Source organism: Dendrobates tinctorius, unplaced genomic scaffold, assembly GCF_039654945.1.
Source record: "Dendrobates tinctorius isolate UK_male_01 unplaced genomic scaffold, ASM3965494v1 ptg000231l, whole genome shotgun sequence".
Classification (NCBI taxonomy): Eukaryota; Metazoa; Chordata; class Amphibia; order Anura; family Dendrobatidae; genus Dendrobates; species Dendrobates tinctorius.
Window position 1 is genome coordinate 4,693,652 of NW_027361898.1, and position 16,264 is coordinate 4,709,915.

General features: G+C 45.3%; 1 protein-coding gene across 3 annotated transcripts in view; it reads left to right on the plus strand.

Moving 5' to 3' along the window:
- GFI1B (growth factor independent 1B transcriptional repressor) overlaps positions 1 to 16,264 on the plus strand; it is a 50,023-nt gene that overhangs the window by 15,264 nt on the left and 18,495 nt on the right. The window contains exon 1 of one of the 3 annotated variants that reach the window (XM_073555998.1): positions 7,064 to 7,155. The exons of 1 other annotated variant lie outside the window; for it this stretch is intronic. The gene's annotated coding sequence lies outside the window, so the exon portion shown is untranslated. Of the gene's footprint in view, positions 1 to 7,063; positions 7,156 to 13,819; positions 15,324 to 16,264 lie in introns of those variants that run through there. One more of the 3 variants, XM_073555997.1, reaches the window with a different exon arrangement.

Here is a 16,264-nt window from a genome sequence, read left to right on the forward strand (position 1 = left end):
AAGGTATACTGTGGGGGCCTCATTCTGTGTGAGAGTCACTAAAGGGCATGATACAGTCTAGGTGGCCGGTGGGGCATAATACTTTGTGGGGTGCTCTGGTGCATCATAATATGTGGGGGGGCACTTTGCAGGAACATCATACTGTCTGAGTAGCACTGTGGGGGCATTATACTTTGGGCGCCATACTATTAGAGGCATCATATGTGAGGGGGCATCTAGCTGCCCATGGAGACCCCATTCTGTGTGGGGACCATTAAAGAGGAATTGTATTGGATGGGAATACTATTGGGCACTATTTCTGTGTGGTTGCACAAGCACGTCAATCATTCGTGCCCGTTTTCTGTCTTTTGAAGTTGGGAGGTTTTTTTTCATGGTGGGAAAAAACTCAGTTTGAAGTCCAGAACAGGAGCAGATTTTTGCTCCCATGCTTCATTAATAGAAGTTCCCTAATAATAATAATCTTTATTTTTATATAGCGCTAACATTCCGCAGCGCTTTACAGTTTGCACACATTATCATCACTGTCCCCGATGGGGCTCACAATCTAAATTCCCTATCAGTATGTCTTTAGAATGTGGGAGGAAACCAACGCAAACCCAGGGAGAACGTACAAACTCCTTGCAGATGTTGTCCTTGGTGGGGTTCAAACCCAGAGGACCCCAGCGCTGCAAGGCTGCAGTGCTATCCACTGAACCACTGTGCCACCGTATACACAGGGGTGTAGTTGTAGGGTCCCTATTGTCGGAGGGGCCACTATATATGACACCTGATAATCAATAGGGCTGTTACCAATTTTACATTGGGCACAGAAGCCCCAAATATGCCTCTGTCTTCAATGACGCACTATAACAAATGAATGAACTAGATTGATTTTCAGGAAGATTATTTCTGTTCGCTGACAGCAAGCAGTGATCTTGAAAACTGAAGATTTGAAACAACAAATCCTATTAGAAAGTGGCGTCCTCCCTGTAGTCCTTCCTCCAAGAATTGGCCATTGGCAGTAGGCTTTACCGGTCGGGGCGCTGTGTGTTTGCATCATGGTGCTGCTCGTGCTCATTTTCCGTGGGAAATATCCAGCACTGTCCACACCTCGTAAATAAGTTTGGGATTTTGACATATTTATAGAAGCAGCAAAGCATGAAAGCAAACAGAGCAGAGAATGAAACATATGGGAACAGGTGCAATGCCAGAGCTGGCGAGGGCGCTGTGCCAGACCACCATACCAGGGTAAACAAAGCTCCGACCAGAGAGTTCTGAGGAAGGAAACTTCCGCCCCCTAAATACAGAGATGGATTCCAGGCTGTGTAGAAATTTGGAGGGCACCTCCATTCAGAGTAAATCACCAGGCAGTACAATACTTCCTGTGTCAGTGACTACTTCTCTGGGTGGAGTTGAACAACCTTAGTATTTACAAACGCGGAGGATTCATTAAAGGACCAACCCAGGCATCGCCGAACCATCTTAGATATTGGGAGTATTACTTCCCCAGCAGAGGACCTGAATAGTTTGGTATTATTTTGTCATAGGAATTGTTATCACAATACCATCAGATACCAGAAGTGTTACCACGAGAGCGTGCAAGATGGCTGGTCCCAGATGATAGACCATTTCAGAAAATGGAGCTCTTAATTTGTGATCAAATTAGACCTTACCTTAGGTCCTTCTAGGATGTCAGAGACCTCACCGTAGGTCCTTCTACAATGTTGGAGGCCTCACCGTAGGTCCTTCTAGAATGCCGGAGACCTCACCGTGGCGCCCTTCTCGGATTCTGGAGCCCCGGCCGTGGTTCCCTTCTCGGATGCCGGAGACCCCACCGTGACACCGTTCTAGGATGCCGGAGACCTCTCCATATGACCTTCTTAAACATAGGAGATCTCCTAAAATCATCTTAGAAGCTGGAGAACACTTAATAGGTCTTTCTTAGACACTGGAGTCCTCTCCACCGTCTTATACACTGTAATTTCATCATGGGACAGTCTTGGAAATTGGAAGGCCTCACTATGGGACCATATTATATACTGTAACTCTGACTATGGGACCATATTAGATACTGGAACGCTCACCATGGGACCATCTTACCATACAGGACCTGTGATCAATGGATAATCTTACCATAAAGGACCTCTGACGACGGGACCATCTTACCATACAGGACCTCTGATGAATGGATAATCTTACCATACAGGACCTCTGACGACGGGACCATCTTACCATACAGGACCTCTGATGAATGGATAATCTTACCATACAGGACCTCTGACGACGGGACCATCTTACCATACAGGACCTCTGATGAATGGATAATCTTACCATACAGGACCTCTGACGACGGGATCATCTTACCATACAGGACCTCTGATGAATGGATAATCTTACCATACAGGACGTCTGACGACGGTACCATCTTACCATACAGGACCTCTGACGACGGGCCATCTTACCATACAGGACCTCTGACCACGGGACCATCTTACCATACAGGACCTCTGACCATGGGACCATCTTACCATACAGGATGTCTGACGACGGGACCATCTTACCATACAGGACCTCTGACCACGGGACCATCTTACCATACAGGATGTCTGACGACGGGACCATCTTACCATACAGGACCTCTGACGACGGGCCATCTTACCATACAGGACCTCTGACCACGGGACCATCTTACCATACAGGACCTCTGACGTCGGGACCATCTTACCATACAGGAAATCTGACCACGGGACCATCTTACCATACAGGAAATCTGACCACGGGACCATCTTACCATACAGGAAATCTGACCACGGGACCATCTTACCATACAGGAAATCTGACGTCGGGACCATCTTGACATCAGGACCTCTGACCACGGGACCATCTTGGCAACTGAAAGCTCCGGACAACTTAACAAAGACGCTGTCCCTTTAAAAAGTCACAATCCTGGCTGCTGACCTTCCCTTATTTGCAAAGCTGAATCTGACTTAAGAATACTGTAATTAGGAATGAAATTCAATCACTACAGTGAGGAGAACAATGGGGCGCGCAGCATGAGAAAGCCAGAGGTGTCCACAAATGGCGAAACCAAATAAATAGAAAGTAAATTGGAAGGATTTATTGAGCGCGGTGCCAACGTAAACTCCATCAGCAACGATGGCTGCCGCTGCAGTATTCACACGCTACCAGGTACTAAGAATTGTGCAAAGGAGTAAAACCTCCTCCCCGACTGTGTCACTGGTAAACAATGCACAAGGTACCTGTTGCCTATGCATAGCAGGAGCCACCATTTTGGAAAATGGTGAACACATGCGCAAACTCCAAAAATGTTAAATGAAAACTCCATATCAATATGATTAAGACGAGTAGTTGTAGAGTAGAGGTTCTGGAGTTCTATTCATGAACCATGAGGCTCTGGATGAACAAGAATTACTTTATATTCCCAAGCGGATGATGGTGGTTGTCTCTCACCTTGCAGGTTACAAGGGCACGCTTTGTGCCAGCTGCACCCACAAGGTGTCATTAACAATGGAGGTTTTGTACCGGCTGGAGCTGAAGAGACTCATTTATGCAAAGTGGCTTAGAAGCAGATAATTCTCCATTTCTTCCATGCAAAGCAGCCCTGTGCAAAGACAGCAGCCTCCAAAAGGCTGAGCCCGGCGGTCAGGAGTGTCTGCTGGAGCTTTTCAGGTCATCGCCCAAGACGATCATCGGATGACATTGTGGGCCCCCTATATCCTCTACTATGGCTACACAGGCAAATTACATCACTCTGACTACATGGGAATTCAGCTCCAATTAATGATTGATATGTCTGCTGATTTCAGAGCTGAAATCTCCCAGAATTCCCTGCAACATCTGATGGTTTGCATTCTGGATAGTGTCATCTATGACGCAGGGCTTGTATATCCTAATTCAGCGCTGCATCACAACAGACTAGCTCAGTTGTAGGGAAGGCATCTATTAACCAGCCTGCTGATGGTTTCCACTGATGCTCAGCAGAATAATGAATGCAGCTCTGAGGTTCACTCAACTTCGTGATCAATGTATTGCAATGAACCCATAGAAGCTACTGTATAAACACAGTTGGGGATATTTTGTTATATATTTTACCATTCTTTCTGTTGTAAAAAAAAAAAAAGTTGTACCTCCCCAGACCACCAGGGATCATACCATAAACCTTTTTCTGTTTCTGATCATCAGGAAGGTAATTATTAATCCCCTTTACTGCCATAGGGATATTAACATTAACCTCTTTGCTGCCTTGGAGCATTGGGGAGTCTTTCAGTCTTTCATTGCTCTAGACCACCAGGGATGTTATCATTAACTCATTATCTGCACTAGACCACCACGGATGTTACCATGAACCCTTTCTCTGCACCAGACCAATAGGGATATTATCATGAACCCATTCTCTGCACCAGACCAATAGGGATATTATCATGAACCCATTCTCTGTACTAGACCAACAGGGATGTTATCATGAACCCATTCTCTGTACTAGACCACCAGGGATGTTATCATGAACCCATTCTCTGTACTAGACCAACAGGGATGTTATCATGAACCCATTCTCTGTACTAGACCACCAGGGATGTTATCATGAACCCATTCTCTGTACTAGACCAACAGGGATGTTATCATGAACCCATTCTCTGTACTAGACCACCAGGGATGTTATCATGAACCCATTCTCTGTACTAGACCAACAGGGATGTTATCATGAACCCATTCTCTGTACTAGACCACCAGGGATGTTATCATGAACCCATTCTCTGTACTAGACCAACAGGGATGTTATCATGAACCCATTCTCTGTACTAGACCACCAGGGATGTTATCATGAACCCATTCTCTGTACTAGACCAACAGGGATGTTATCATGAACCCATTCTCTGTACTAGACCAACAGGGATGTTATCATGAACCCATTCTCTGCAGCAGACCACCAGGGTTGTTACCATACATTCTTGCACCAGATCACCAGGGATTTTTCCATTAACTCATTTTCTGCTCTAGATCTCTAGTAATGTTGTTATTAACCCGTTGCCTCTTTCATTGCTCTAGACCACCAGGGATGTTCCATGGACTAAAGTTGAGCGACTTTGGTCGGATCGGGTTTTGTGAAAGCCGAATTAAATAAAATTTGCTATCAAAGAAACTTGGCACTGAAAGTGGTGAAAAAGGTGATTCCATTTATTGGCATCCAGATAACATTAACCAAACGTTTTCGGCCCAACACTGGACCTTCATCAGAGTTTCTCTAAGGAATTGCTGGATGCTGTTTTAATAGGCAGAGGAAGTAGCGATGCAGTGTGGCGACATGCGTCGCTAATGGCGTCCTCCATCTACAGCAGTGCACACCGCACAACCAAGGAGCCACGATCACAGCGCTTATCCATTAGCGACGCATGTTGCCACACTGCAGCGCTACTTCCTCTGCCTATTAAAACAGCATCCAGCAATTCCTTAGAGAAACTCTGATGAAGGTCCAACATTGGGCCGAAAACCTTTAGTTAATGTTATCTGGATGCCAATAAATGGAATCACCTTTTTCACCACTTTCAGTGCCAAGTTTCTTTGATATTTATGATACGGGCTGGATACCCTTACTTGTGCACCTTCTATGGGCCTATTGATATTTTGAGTGCCTTGTTGTTTCTACTACTCGAAATAAAATTTGTTTCAGATGAAACTGGTCCGACTAGGGCAAAAAAAAGTCGGAGTTTCGTCCGAAACCCGACCCCAATGCAAGTCAATGGGAAATAAAAGTCGGCATTGAGCGGATGACATTCATCCACTCGAATTTTGTTTCATTCGGGTTTCACGAAACCTGATCCGACCAAAGTCGCTCAACTCTACCATGGACCCATTTGTAGCACTAGACCACCAGGGATGTTACCAAGGACGTATTCTCTGCACCAGACCATCAGGGATGTTACCATGAACCCATTCTCTGCAACAGACCACCAGGGATGTTTCCATTAACCCATTTTCTGCTCTACATCTTTAGTAAGGTTGTTATTAACCCGTTGTCTCTTTCATTGCTCTAGACCACCAGGGATGTTACCATGGACCCATTCTCTAAACTAGACCACCAGGGATGTTTCCATTAAGACATTTTCTGCTCTAGATCTTTAGTAATATTGTTGTTATTAACCAGTTGTCTCTTTCATTGCTCCAGACCAACAGGGATGTTGTCATGAACCCATTCTTTGCACCAGACCATCAGTGATGTTACCATGAACCCTTTCTCTGCAGCAGACCACCAGGGATGTTACCATGAACCCATTCTCTGTACCAGACCATCAGGGATGTTACCATGAACCCATTCTCTGCACCAGACCACCAGGGATGTTACCGTGAACCCTTTCTCTGCACCAGACCACCAGTGATGAAACCATGAACATATTCTCTGCACCAGGCCATAAGGGATGTTTCCATTAACCCATTCTCTGCACAAGACCATAAGGGATGTTTCCATTAACCCATGTTGTGCTCTAGATCGCAAGTAATGTTGTTATCAACCCGTTGTCTCTTTCATTGCTCTAGACCACCAGGGATGTTACCATGGACCCATTCTCTGCACTAGACCACCAGGGATGTTACCATGGACCCATTCTCTGCACTAGACCACCAGGGATGTTACCATGGACCCATTATCTGCACTAGACCACCAGAGATGTTACCATGGACCCATTCTCTGCAACAGACCACCAGGGAAGTTACTATGGACCCATTCTCTGCAACAGACCACCAGGGAAGTTACTATGGACCCATTCTCTGCACCAGACCACCAGGGATGTTACCATGGACCCATTCTCTGCAACAGACCACCAGGGATGTTACCATGGACCCATTATCTGCACTAGACCACCAGGGATGTTACCATGGACCCATTCTCTGCAACAGACCACCAGGGAAGTTACTATGGACCCATTCTCTGCAACAGACCACCAGGGAAGTTACTATGGACCCATTCTCTGCACCAGACCACCAGGGATGTTACCATGGACCCATTCTCTGCAACAGACCACCAGGGATGTTACATGGACCCATTCTCTGCACTAAACCACCAGGGATGTTAGCATTGACTATTTCCTTTCTCTACAATACCAGAGATGTTCTATCTATTTGCTTGGCTGAGAAAATCACGCTTTTGAACTATGAGGCAATGTAAGTTGCAGTCACTCTGATGGAAGGGGTCACATACCTATTGACCCTCGGTTCTCCATGTCAGCATCTGCCCATATACAAGCCACTATATGGACATTATCTGTACATTGGATTGCCTGCATGCAGACTGCACATAGAAGCGCCCCTCTTTGTTTCTACTGGTGGCCATTGTTGCTATTGCTAAACTACATGTTTCGTGAAGGCTGATACAACAAATGATCTTGTGTGATAGGGAACTGCGATTGAGGTCTGTACTGCCATGCATTTACCACCAGAGGGCGCTGGACTGTCATATTGGAGCACAGGCACTGCTGTATGTCACTCCTCTGTATTGTGTGGTTCCCACCATAGGAATGAAGGGGATATTGATTAAGTGGGTGCTATCAATGTCTGGACAGAAACTGGAAGTCACCCAGAGAGCAGACGACTGGATGAGTTACAAGGAGTTTGAAGGAGCTTGGTGTGTTATACAGTACAGGCACTGTGGTCAGCATTGTAATGGGGGCACTTAGAGATGTCACCGATGTGAGGGCTCATGTACTTGGCACTGTTATACAGCACTCTGGCTTTCTGCGCCATGGGAGCGCTTTGGCTGTAACCGTTGGGGGCTGGCACAGGTATATGGGCACAGTGGTAGGCATTGCTGTGGAGGTACTGTGGATGGTACTCTTTTGGTGAGTTTCACTTCCACTGTGGCCAGAATTGTTACCTGGGTGCTTTGGCTGGTCCTGTTATGGAGGTAATGGCTGACATTATATAGGCACTGCGCCTGGTACTGTTATGGAGGTAATAGCTGGCATTGTTATATAGGCACTGCGCCTGGTACTGTTATGGAGGTAATAGCTGGCATTGTTATATAGGCACTGCACCTGGTACTGTTATGGAGGTAATAGCTGGCATTGTTATATAGGCACTGCACCTGGTACTGTTATGGAGGTAATAGCTGGCATTGTTATATAGGCACTGCACCTGGTACTGTTATGGAGGTAATAGCTGGCATTGTTATATAGGCACTGCGCCTGGTACTGTTATGGAGGCAGTGACTGGCATTGTTATATAGGCACTGTCTGGTACTGTTATGGAGGTAATGGCTGGCATTGTTATATAGGCACTGCGCCTGGTACTGTTATGGAGGTAATGGCTGACATTGTTATATAGGCACTGCGCCTGGTACTGTTATAGAGGCAGTGACTGGCATTGTTATATAGGCACTGCGCCTGGTATTGTTATGGAGGTAATGGCTGACATTGTTATATAGGCACTGCGCCTGGTACTGTTATGGAGGCAGTGACTGGCATTGTTATTGAGGCAGTGACTGGCATTGTTATATAGGCATTGCGCCTGGTACTGTTATGGAGACAGTGTCTGGCATTGTTATATAGGCACTGCACCTGGTACTGTTATGGAGGCAGTGACTGGCATTGTTATATAGGCACTGCACCTGGTACTGTTATGGAGGCAGTGACTGGCATTGTTATATAGGCACTGCCCTTGGTACTGTTATGGAGGCAGTGACTGGCATTGTTATATAGGCACTGAGCCTGGTACTGTTATGGAGGCAGTGACTGGCATTGTTATATAGGCACTGCGCCTGGTACTGTTATGGAGGCAGTGACTGGCATTGTTATATAGGCACTGAGCCTGGTACTGTTATGGAGGCAGTGACTGGCATTGTTATATAGGCACTGCACCTGGTACTGTTATGGAGGCAGTGACTGGCATTGTTATATAGGCACTGCGCCTGGTACTGTTATGGAGGCAGTGACTGGCATTGTTATATAGGCACTGCGCCTGGTACTGTTATGGAGGCAGTGACTGGCATTGTTATATAAGCACTGCGCCTGGTACTGTTATGGAGGCAGTGACTGGCATTATTATATAGGCACTGCGCCTGGTACTGTTATGGAGGCAGTGACTGGCATTGTTATATAGGCACTGCGCTTGGTACTGTTATGGAGGCAGTGACTGGCATTGTTATATAGGCACTGCGCCTGGTACTGTTATGGAGGCAGTAACTGGCATTGTTATATAGGCACTGCGCCTGGTTCTGTCATGGAGGCAGTGACTGGCATTATTATATAGGCACTGCGCCTGGTACTGTTATGGAGGCAGTAACTGGCATTGTTATATAGGCACTGCGCTTGGTACTGTTATGGAGGCAGTGACTGGCATTGTTATATAGGCACTGCGCTTGGTACTGTTATGGAGGCAGTGACTGGCATTGTTATATAGGCACTGCGCCTGGTACTGTTATGGAGGCAGTGACTGGCATTATTATATAGGCACTGCGCCTGGTTCTGTTATGGAGGCAGTGACTGGCATTATTATATAGGCACTGCGCCTGGTACTGTTATGGAGGCAGTGACTGGCATTGTTATATAGGCACTGCGCCTGGTACTGTTATGGAGGCAGTGACTGGCATTGTTATATAGGCACTGCGCCTGGTACTGTTATGGAGGCAGTAACTGGCATTGTTATATAGGCACTGCGCCTGGTTCTGTCATGGAGGCAGTGACTGGCATTATTATATAGGCACTGCGCCTGGTACTGTTATGGAGGCAGTAACTGGCATTGTTATATAGGCACTGCGCTTGGTACTGTTATGGAGGCAGTGACTGGCATTGTTATATAGGCACTGCGCCTGGTACTGTTATGGAGGCAGTGACTGGCATTGTTTTATAGGCACTGAGCCTGGTACTGTTATGGAGGCAGTGACTGGCATTGTTATATAGGCACTGCGCCTGGTACTGTTATGGAGGCAGTGACTGGCATTGTTATATAGGCACTGCGCCTGGTGCTGTTATGGAGGCAGTGACTGGCATTATTATATAGGCACTGCGCCTGGTACTGTTATGGAGGCAGTGACTGGCATTGTTATATAGGCACTGCGCTTGGTACTGTTATGGAGGCAGTGACTGGCATTGTTATATAGGCACTGCGCCTGGTACTGTTATGGAGGCAGTAACTGGCATTGTTATATAGGCACTGCGCCTGGTTCTGTTATGGAGGCAGTGACTGGCATTGTTATATAGGCACTGCGCCTGGTACTGTTATGGAGGCAGTAACTGGCATTGTTATATAGGCACTGCGCCTGGTTCTGTCATGGAGGCAGTGACTGGCAATATTATATAGGCACTGCGCCTGGTACTGTTATGGAGGCAGTAACTGGCATTGTTATATAGGCACTGCGCTTGGTACTGTTATGGAGGCAGTGACTGGCATTGTTATATAGGCACTGCGCTTGGTACTGTTATGGAGGCAGTGACTGGCATTGTTATATAGGCACTGAGCCTGGTACTGTTATGGAGGCAGTGACTGGCATTGTTATATAGGCACTGAGCCTGGTACTGTTATGGAGGCAGTGACTGGCATTGTTATATAGGCACTGCGCCTGGTACTGTTATGGAGGCAGTGACTGGCATTGTTTTATAGGCACTGAGCCTGGTACTGTTATGGAGGCAGTGACTGGCATTGTTATATAGGCACTGCGCCTGGTGCTGTTATGGAGGCAGTGACTGGCATTATTATATAGGCACTGCGCCTGGTACTGTTATGGAGGCAGTGACTGGCATTGTTATATAGGCACTGCGCTTGGTACTGTTATGGAGGCAGTGACTGGCATTGTTATATAGGCACTGCGCCTGGTACTGTTATGGAGGCAGTAACTGGCATTGTTATATAGGCACTGCGCCTGGTTCTGTTATGGAGGCAGTGACTGGCATTGTTATATAGGCACTGCGCCTGGTACTGTTATGGAGGCAGTAACTGGCATTGTTATATAGGCACTGCGCCTGGTTCTGTCATGGAGGCAGTGACTGGCAATATTATATAGGCACTGCGCCTGGTACTGTTATGGAGGCAGTAACTGGCATTGTTATATAGGCACTGCGCTTGGTACTGTTATGGAGGCAGTGACTGGCATTGTTATATAGGCACTGCGCTTGGTACTGTTATGGAGGCAGTGACTGGCATTGTTATATAGGCACTGAGCCTGGTACTGTTATGGAGGCAGTGACTGGCATTGTTATATAGGCACTGAGCCTGGTACTGTTATGGAGGCAGTGACTGGCATTGTTATATAGGCACTGCGCCTGGTACTGTTATGGAGGCAGTGACTGGCATTGTTTTATAGGCACTGAGCCTGGTACTGTTATGGAGGCAGTGACTGGCATTGTTATATAGGCACTGCGCCTGGTACTGTTATGGAGGCAGTGACTGGCATTGTTATATAGGCACTGCGCCTGGTTCTGTTATGGAGGCAGTGACTGGCATTGTTATATAGGCACTGCGCTTGGTACTGTTATGGAGGCAGTGACTGGCATTGTTATATAGGCACTGCGCCTGGTACTGTTATGGAGGCAGTAACTGGCATTGTTATATAGGCACTGCGCCTGGTACTGTTATGGAGGCAGTGACTGGCATTGTTATATAGGCACTGCGCCTGGTACTGTTATGGAGGCAGTGACTGGCATTGTTATATAGGCACTGCGCCTGGTACTGTTATGGAGGCAGTGACTGGCATTGTTATATAGGCACTGCGCTTGGTACTGTTATGGAGGCAGTGACTGGCATTGTTATATAGGCACTGCGCCTGGTACTGTTATGGAGGCAGTGACTGGCATTGTTATATAGGCACTGAGCCTGGTACTGTTATGGAGGCAGTGACTGGCATTGTTATATAGGCACTGTCTGGTACTGTTATGGAGGCAATGACTGGCATTATTATATAGGCACTGTCTGGTACTGTTATGGAGGCAATGACTGGCATTATTATATAGGCACTGCGCCTGGTACTGTTATGGAGGCAGTAACTGGCATTGTTATATAGGCACTGCGCCTGGTACTGTTATGGAGGCAGTGACTGGCATTGTTATATAGGCACTGCGCTTGGTACTGTTATGGAGGCAGTGACTGGCATTGTTATATAGGCACTGTCTGGTACTGTTATGGAGGCAGTGACTGGCATTGTTATATAGGCACTGCGCCTGGTACTGTTATGGAGGCAGTAACTGGCATTGTTATATAGGCACTGCGCCTGGTACTGTTATGGAGGTAATAGCTGGCATTGTTATATAGGCACTGCGCCTGGTACTGTTATGGAGGCAGTGACTGGCATTGTTATATAGGCACTGCGCCTGGTACTGTTATGGAGGCAGTGACTGGCATTGTTATATAGGCATTGAGCCTGGTACTGTTATGGAGGTAATAGCTGGCATTGTTATATAGGCACTGCGCCTGGTACTGTTATGGAGGTAATAGCTGGCATTGTTATATAGGCACTGCGCCTGGTACTGTTATGGAGGCAGTGACTGGCATTGTTATATAGGCACTGCGCTTGGTACTGTTATGGAGGCAGTGACTGGCATTGTTATATAGGCACTGCGCCTGGTACTGTTATGGAGGCAGTGACTGGCATTGTTATATAGGCACTGCGCCTGGTACTGTTATGGAGGCAGTGACTGGCATTGTTATATAGGCATTGAGCCTGGTACTGTTATGGAGGTAATAGCTGGCATTGTTATATAGGCACTGCGCCTGGTACTGTTATGGAGGTAATAGCTGGCATTGTTATATAGGCACTGCGCCTGGTACTGTTATGGAGGCAGTGACTGGCATTGTTATATAGGCACTGCGCTTGGTACTGTTATGGAGGCAGTGACTGGCATTGTTATATAGGCACTGCGCCTGGTACTGTTATGGAGGTAATAGCTGGCATTGTTATATAGGCACTGCGCCTGGTACTGTTATGGAGGCAGTGACTGGCATTGTTATATAGGCACTGTCTGGTACTGTTATGGAGGTAATAGCTGGCATTGTTATATAGGCACTGTCTGGTACTGTTATGGAGGCAGTGACTGGCATTGTTATATAGGCACTGTCTGGTACTGTTATGGAGGTAATAGCTGGCATTGTTATATAGGCACTGTCTGGTACTGTTATGGAGGTAATAGCTGGCATTGTTATATAGGCACTGCGCCTGGTACTGTTATGGAGGCAGTGACTGGCATTGTTATATAGGCACTGTCTGGTACTGTTATGGAGGTAATAGCTGGCATTGTTATATAGGCACTGTCTGGTACTGTTATGGAGGCAGTGACTGGCATTATTATATAGGCACTGTCTGGTACTGTTATGGAGGTAATAGCTGGCATTGTTATATAGGCACTGTCTGGTACTGTTATGGAGGTAATAGCTGGCATTGTTATATAGGCACTGTCTGGTACTGTTATGGAGGTAATAGCTGGCATTGTTATATAGGCACTGTCTGGTACTGTTATGGAGGTAATAGCTGGCATTGTTATATAGGCACTGTCTGGTACTGTTATGGAGGTAATAGCTGGCATTGTTATATAGGCACTGTCTGGTACTGTTATGGAGGTAATAGCTGGCATTGTTATATAGGCACTGTCTGGTACTGTTATGGAGGTAATAGCTGGCATTGTTATATAGGCACTGTCTGGTACTGTTATGGAGGTAATAGCTGGCATTGTTATATAGGCACTGTCTGGTACTGTTATGGAGGTAATAGCTGGCATTGTTATATAGGCACTGTCTGGTACTGTTATGGAGGTAATAGCTGGCATTGTTATATAGGCACTGTCTGGTACTGTTATGGAGGTAATAGCTGGCATTGTTATATAGGCACTGTCTGGTACTGTTATGGAGGTAATAGCTGGCATTGTTATATAGGCACTGTCTGGTACTGTTACAGGGCTTTATTGCTATAATAGTTGGCAGCTGTCACTGTATTATGGGCACCAGCACTGGTACTGTTGTGTAGAGAAGTTGCTGACTGATATATGGGCACAGCAGCTGGAATGGCTGACACTGTTATGTAGAAAGTGTCAGGCATTGCTATATGGGCACCGTAGGTGACACTTATGGAGGGAAGAGACTGACACTCATATATGGGCAGCGCTGGCCTAACTTTTTAAAATTGGTTCCAGTCATTGGAAAAGGGGCACTGTGGCTGGCATTGTAGTATGGGCTCTGCAGCAGGTATTATGGAGAGAAGCAGTTGGTATCGACCCTCATATGGGCACTGTCGCCATACTGGAGGCTTTGGGCTTCCTAAGAGGGACATCCAAATAATGTTCTGCAGCATACATGTGCCCCTCTTGATGCCCGGTCCACCCATGTGTAGACCTCTCTCTAATGCCCATTTCCTGCCATGTTGCTGCTGTGTGATCTGGCCGATTAGATAGCCCTTCTATCAGGGCGGTGACTGGGAGGACTCTCTGTATTGTGGTTTGGAACTTTTTTTTTCTCCTTGTCCCATTGACATGACCCCATGACAGGACTGGTATCAGAGTTCTGCTATCTCTACACAGATTGCCGCTCACCAGAGCATGGATTCACGTGTGAAATGATCGTATCTATACACGATAATGCGGACTGAAGCATAACACACCCGAAAGTCAGATGGTGGGAATGACCCCAGCAGCACAGAGCATTTAAGGAAGCAAGGGTGCTGGCCTTGTGGCACCTACATAGTGTACAGGGCGTTTCAGGAAAGGAGGGTTTACAATCCGAAAATGGCCTCAAGTGGCACAGAGTATTTCAGGAGAGCAATATGTGAAGTTTTACAGGAGTATAGAGTATTTCAGGAGACATCTGCTGATCATGAAGGAGGTCACGGACTGAAACCACAGCAGATATTTCATAAAATCCTCAATGGAGTTTCCATTTTATCCACTACAGCATGTGCAGAGTGCAGGCTGCCACAAACAGCAGCTGAAGGACAATTGCTCAATTATGACAGTGAATAAATATCCAGGAATTGCACTTTATGCAATTTCCCCCCCCCCAAAAAAAAATAAAATCTCCATTTTTTTTTTGTTGTCCAAAATCCTGGTACGTTTGCCCCCCAGTCCCAACTGTTACTGTAGAATTCACAAAGTGTAGTGTGGGTTTATCGAGTTGTGCGGAGCTCTGGGCGACTCTGCAACGTCTGCTCCACTTCTGATAAGCAAATATTGTCTCTCTCAGCTTCCCCATTGGCTGCGACAACTCCAGATTTTGACACAAGTAATCAGATTGAAAAATCAGGGCGGGGGGAGAAGCTGAGGGCAAACACAAGTGCCAGGACAGTGGTGCCCCACATCAGTGCGACACCGGCGCTGGCAGGGAGGGATCACACCTATCATCCTGACTACAACCACCGCCAGGTAATGATACACCACTCCTCCAGGAGCAATGCAATATTTTTCAATACATACTTTTTTATGTTATTATGTGTTATTTCTTAAGTTTTCATAGTGTAAATATTTATCATTAACTATAAATAAAATCTATGGAAATTAAAATAAATGTTTCATAGGGTTAATTATGGTATTTAATACATTTTTATTTTTGCTTTTGCATAGAATGAGTTCTATCTTGTTATATACCATACGCTTAGTGAAATATACGGAAATCCTTTTTATATCTGTTTGTATTTATATTTTTTTATCTTTTTTAGTGCAGATTTATACTTTATATCGGAATATCTGAATGTATTTGTAGAATTTTTTTTTTACGCTGTGTCCCTATCACAGTTGTATCATTTATTCACTGCATATTACAGTTTAATCTCTTATATTCTTTGTACCTTATTTTTCTTTTTTTAATGCTATGCTAAAATAAATATATATATATATATATATATCAGTAAGAATATCTACAAGAATAATCTGGTTTCTCTACAGATCTAATTCATCTTTCGCCTCTTATTATAGATTTCCGTGTAGACAAATAATTAGGAGTTTTGTAAACTTTTACAATAGATTTTTTTTTTTTTTTTTTCTTATATCTGAAAAATGTTGTTGTGTTTTTTTTGTTTAACTTATTTTTGCTTTTTTAACTCTATATAATACATTTTGGAATCAAAATCATATTGGTATAAAATTGGGAGCTATGTATATTAGATGGAAATATTAGAAGATATTATAGGTATATCTATATGTCTGCTATATAGATGTGTGTAATATTCTGTATATCAGCACCCATTTGCTTAGTGAATTTCACATTAATTAATTTACGTGCCTATTTTTTTTTTTCTTCCATTTCCTTTATATTTCATGCTATGTGTGTAGGAATATTCAGCATTTTGAGCTGTTTTTGTTAAGGT